The following is a 6000-nucleotide window of genomic DNA, read 5'->3' on the forward strand; positions in this document are numbered from 1 at the left end:
ATCTTCAAAACATCCCTGTGAGGTAGTACCTTTATAATTGCCAGAGAGGCACAGAGAGACAAGTGATTTTGTCAAGATAAGAAAGCTAGTAAATGGCAGAGCCAGGACTTAAAGGCTGGCTTTCTGGTCCATAAAACTATTCCAACTGGCTTGACAAGGAGGTGATAACTTCTTTTAAATAAGGGGTTATGCTAATTAAATACAACTCCATGCAACCCCATGGCAAATAGGACCTTAAAGTGATTATTTTGTGATGATTCTAGGCCTAAAACATGATTAATTTTTCTATATACACCTAGAATCCTAAATATCTCTATCTTGATTTTAAGTTTGTTCTATTTTGAATCCCTATAGACATAAGCCAGGGTGTTTACTAAGAATCCAGGTGTATTTGACAGAAACAAAATAACTACAATTGTCTAATCAGGCATGTGGAGATAAGTGCTATGCCAGCTGCTATATAGGCAGGTCAGTGAGTTAACATTCCCAATAGTTAAGTGAAATCACATCTCGCATTCTGACTAGACGGGCTATTTGCAACATTCCTTTTCAAGTGGTCCAAGCACTATTGTTCAAAATGGTCACTCTTAATATTTAACTCTTTGACTATTCTAAATGCGAAGGCCAAAAGGTCTTTGTCAGATGATGTTTCAAGAGTGGTTAGGCATTACCAGAAAATTTCATATTAGTAGTTCTTATCCTAGTGCACTTATCTTGCACTTTGTATAAGAAGCCCTTCGGATGGGTGGATGCAGTAATCCCAGTGTTAACTATGGGATGCTTCCTGATTCTAGATTTCTCATTGCCCATCCCTCTGTATGATGCCTTTTTCCCCCTAGCCTTACTTCTCCCCTTCCTGACCACCACCACCTCCTCCACTGTCACCTCCAATGCCACAGTGCCCAGTGGGACTGCTGGCACAGCTATGAAAGCTGGGACGTGCACGAGGCCCTCAGCCTGGATCAAACCCCTACAGATGAAAATAAAAATAGCAACTGCTATTATTACTACTAATAATAATAGCAATGACAACTGCTAATACCCATTTAGGCTTACCACTTCACATGCACAGTTTCTTTTAAAGCTCAAACAACTCTAATCAGTAGAAACTCTTACTATCCTCATTTTCACATGAAAAAAAAAAAGACTCAAAGGGGTTCAGTGAAATAGGCAAGATCACACTATCCATAAATAGTAGTGTGTGAATTTGCTGGGAGGCCTATGTGACTTCAGAGTCCTTGCTCCTACACCCTCTGCTACACAAAGTATTTCCCCTGCAGTGGTACAATCAGAGGAAATAAAACAACAAAGGAAAGACAGAAAGTCTGGAAAAAAAAGGGAGCTGTCTGAAACAATTTCTGTAAGAAGCAAGAGTCCCAGGATAGTTGTCTCTTTCAGCGGGTGCAGTGGATAGGAAGGGGATTTCTTTCCTCTTGGGATAGAGTTGAATATTTGCAAAATTCTGTGCACCCCTGCTCGGTCCATCCCTAAGGCTGTGGGTGGCTGACACCATTACCAGTTTTCTCAACTAAAAAAAGAAATCCTAGAAAAATTAAATCACTTTCTCGAAAATATAAGAATCCCAGATCTCTGACCCTTCCTATTAAGACCTTGGTCTATTTATTTACTGCATAGAACTCTTCTGCCTTGCACTAGCAAAAGACAGTTTTTTTAATGAGATTTTACCCACAATATGTTATATGAAACTCTCCAAATTAAGCCCATTTTTTAAGGTAATTGAATGCTAAATTTTTTTACTTATTTAAGAGCAATTCCATTCCACCCACCTTGCCTATTAGCATACAAGACAGTCACAAGCACACTATAAATGTAGGGTGCTTCACCTACTCCATTCTTCTCCTAGTCAATATATCTTTTTTAAGCAGAGAAAACGATTTTAAAAAACACCAAATTCTCTGGCAAGGCAAATGCCAAATCTGAAGGTGCATTATAATGGTAAGCATGTCCTCAATCTAAAATGAACATGCTTAATATCCTCCTTGGTTTATCTCATTTTAATTTCATAATATAAGTATAGTCCCATCTGGATCCAAATAACGCAGTGTCCACAGAGCTCTTCCAACTGTACCACCCAGATGCTCATATGGCCTAGTGTAAGGGAAAAAGATAGAGAGGTAGGGGACTTGCTTACTCAGCAACAATACCCATGAAATCATTTCTCTCCTAAATAAGCAAGATGGCAGATAGACATTTTCACACATCATAATCCTGAATAATTCTTAGAGGCTGCTTGAATGTTGATTTGGGAATGCTGATTTGGAAATGGTTCTTTACCCAGCCAGGGCTCAGTAGGAGAAAGTGCTCTGATCAATTAGTGATGTCCCACATGGGTGCAGAAAGGAGGGGCAGTGGGATACAGTTTTAGTTTGGGAAAACATGCTGGGCAAAATGATGATGCAATCAACCTTGGTCAATTTTTGCTGATACTCAAGTTGAGTTTTCCATAAGCCCTTAGGTGCTCTTGCATGTATACTTTATGCCTAGGACTTTGAATAATCAATGCAGTTTGTAATTTTTAAAAGAATGCTATGTAAACTCCTGTATATCTCTCCATTCGGTCCCTTTATCACCATCTCCACTGCCAGTACCATAGAGCAGAGTACTATCACTACTTACTTGGCCATTGGCAACAACTTTCTAAACAGCCACCATGTATGAACTCTTAGCCATACTATCCCTCTTCTCATTACTGATAAAGGATTCATTTAAAAATACTAACCTGATCATGTCATACCCCACTTAAAACAAGTCAGTGGCTTCCCATTTCTCTCAAGAGTCCAAATTCCTTAATCAGTTTGACAAACCCCATATACTCAGCTCTCACATCTTCTTTCCAGCTTTATCTTTTACCATATTTTCCACTAACTCCTCCTGAGCTCCAGCCACAATGGCCTTTCAGCTCCTCAAATATGCCCTACTCACACTCACCACAGTCCTCTGCGCATACAGCTCTATATGCCCAGTGTTCTCTTCCTTCTCAACTAATCTCTACATTTGTTGAATCACTCAGCCCAATCATCTTTCCTGTGGAAAGCCTTTTCTGCAGTGACTCTGTAATCTGCCATCGAAATGAGGATAATTTTCAGAACTAGAGGGCTGTCAAAAATTAAGTGGGGACCACAGGCTGGTACCCTCTCATTATATGTGCTCATAGTAGCTCATACAGGTATATAGCTCTTTATCCTGAGGAAGAGAAAGTAGGGATGGAGAAGAGAGTTAGATTGCCTTGCTTACTGAAACTCAAATCACCTCCCCCACCCCTATTCCTCTAATGACAAATTACAACTCAAATTGTGGCCACCATATGTTTAAAACATCGAAGATGTGGTTTTATCTCTAAATTCTCTCATGGGAGAGGGTCAGTAGGGAAAGGAGAATACATTCACCATGTAAGTTCTGGGTGGAGAAGAATAAACCATAGGCTACTTGGATAGACATCCCAGTTTTATTTTCAATTTAGGAATATTTTAATTGCCTTTTTTGATTAAAAATACTATGTGCTCATTATTTTTAAATTTTTTAAACAAAACAGAGAAGCAGAAAGTAGAAAGTAAAAAACCTCCCATATTGTATCCCTCTTTAATGAAATAATTGTCAATAACAAGGGGTATATTCCTCCAATATTTTTTCTATGTCTGAACATACTTTTGTGTTGATATTTTTTAAATGGGATTACTGTCCTGTGATGTGCTTTTATTTATTTATTTATTTATTTTACTGAATATACTATGAGTGTCTTTTGAGAAAGAGAAAAGATGCCTCTGACATTTGACAGCTGGCTGGGTACTATCAGCTAGAACTTGATGTTCTCTGTTAAATATAAACAATTTCATAGAACATCAACATCAGACAAAACCATGATGGATCAAGACAGAAACAAGACAACCTGTACTCATGCCTGAACACAAACAAAAACATGAACATTGTCCAAGGCACCACAAAAATAACCAGACATTTCCCTTTCATGACTAATATCAGTGACTGCTGTTTCTTTATCAATTACGGATTTAGCCTTTCTCTACTCTGTCTTCCTTCTAGAAAAGATTTATTAAGATATACCTTCATGGAATTGCTCCACTGCTTGACAGCATCCAAACCACAGCAGAGCCCTGCTTCCTTAAACCCTCACCAAAACAACCCTACACAAGGCCAAATCCCCTATAAGTCCTTTCTAATACCCTCTGAGATGCCCCACCATGTCTCAAGGTGAGGTTCTTCCTCCCTGAAATGAAGAACAATCCCAATTTGTTCAACTGCAGGTGCATGCCTGGTGGGCATTAGCTAGAGGGAATTTGATGTCAGTATTCACATATCTATTCATTCATTTTAAAAAATCATGTTATGGTATTCTATTGTATGAATGCACCATACTTTGTGTAATTGAACGTCTACTGATACTATTTAAATGTTTCTAATGACACTGCAATAAATACTTTTCTTTACATATTTTCGTGCAATTGCCTAGTAATTCCATCGGGATAAATTACTAAAAATTTTATTGTTGAGTCAAATATCATGCTCATTTTCATTTCATTTTAAACTACTGTTTATAATATAAAGGTGATAAATGATCTTGGCAAAACATAATAAAACAGAAGTTAAGAAAAGCCATAAGAGTTACCACTTCACACATTAGATTGGCTATTATAAAAAAAAAGGTTCAGATGAGCATAAAGTTATAAATGGAAGACCTCTTTCTCTCCACACTCCTCTAGTATCTTTCCTTAGAGATAACCACATATGTCCTTTTATAAATTTTTAAAACTTGTTTTCAATGTTTATTTATTTTTGAGAGAGAGAGAGAGACAGAGCCTGAGTGAAGGAGGGGCAGAGAGAGAGAAACACAGAATCAGAAGCAAGCTCCAGGCTCTGAGCTGTCAGCACTGAGCCTGACGCAGGGCTTGAACTCACAAGCCCCAAGATCATGACCTAAGCTGAAGTCAGACACTTAACTGACTGAGCCACCCAGGTGCCTTTTTTATAACTTTTGCCTAAATAAAAAATGGATATAAATTGTGATTGTGTATATACATATATACTCACAACACACGCATAAGTATGGATATATATTCTCTTTTTTGAAAAACGTTCTGTTATGCTTGTAATTAATTTTGATTCATATCACACAATTACCTGCTACGTTTACACTCCTACCAACAGTGTATGAAAATGTCTATTTTCAGCATGTAAATTTAACATGTAGAGTAGTAAGAAGAAAACCTATACCCAAACTCACTTTCACTTTCCTTATTTTTAAAAGTCAACTAATAATATCTTTTTTGAAAAGCTGTTTTGGGTATTAAATGAGATGATACAAAGAGAAATTCCATGCATTTTCTGGCACACAAAATGTGTATGAATAAATAATAATTGATAATATTGTCATTTGGTTTTTATTCAATTAACACCATGCAATGCTCCCAGTTCTATTCTTTAATGTTAAGAAAATAAATCTAACATTTCAAACCTTAAGACCTGAATTACATTTTAATAACAAAGGGCTAAGAAATTTTAAATGATGTGATTTGAGCTGGCTAGTCCCAAGGAAAGAAAAACATCTTCCATATTATCTTGCTAATCAGTCCTCTGGCTACAATTTTCTATTGATTTCTCCCTTGGAGAATTTAAGAATATTCTAATACCCAGAACTTTGGCACACAAGCACTTGATAAATGTCTCCAGATTCTATCTTAAAGAGCAATAATGCAATTTGGGTGAAAATAAAGATGTGGCTGAGTGGAGGCTCTGAAGGATGAACGGGTAGATTTCACAGGCCCATCTCCCTATTACAGAAAGAGATATTTATTGCCTGCAGCACAGCTGAGGGACTGCATTTGGAAATGCCATAGACAGTAGTCTGTGGCTGAGGTCCTGGGGCTCAGCCCAGGCTAAGGCATTTGGCAGGTTCAGCCCGAGAATGGCAGGAAGCCTGCTTTCCAAACAGCAGCTGCAAAAAGAGACAGAGTTTGTTAAAACTTA

This window comes from Panthera leo, chromosome A2 (assembly GCF_018350215.1).
Source record: "Panthera leo isolate Ple1 chromosome A2, P.leo_Ple1_pat1.1, whole genome shotgun sequence".
Classification (NCBI taxonomy): Eukaryota; Metazoa; Chordata; class Mammalia; order Carnivora; family Felidae; genus Panthera; species Panthera leo.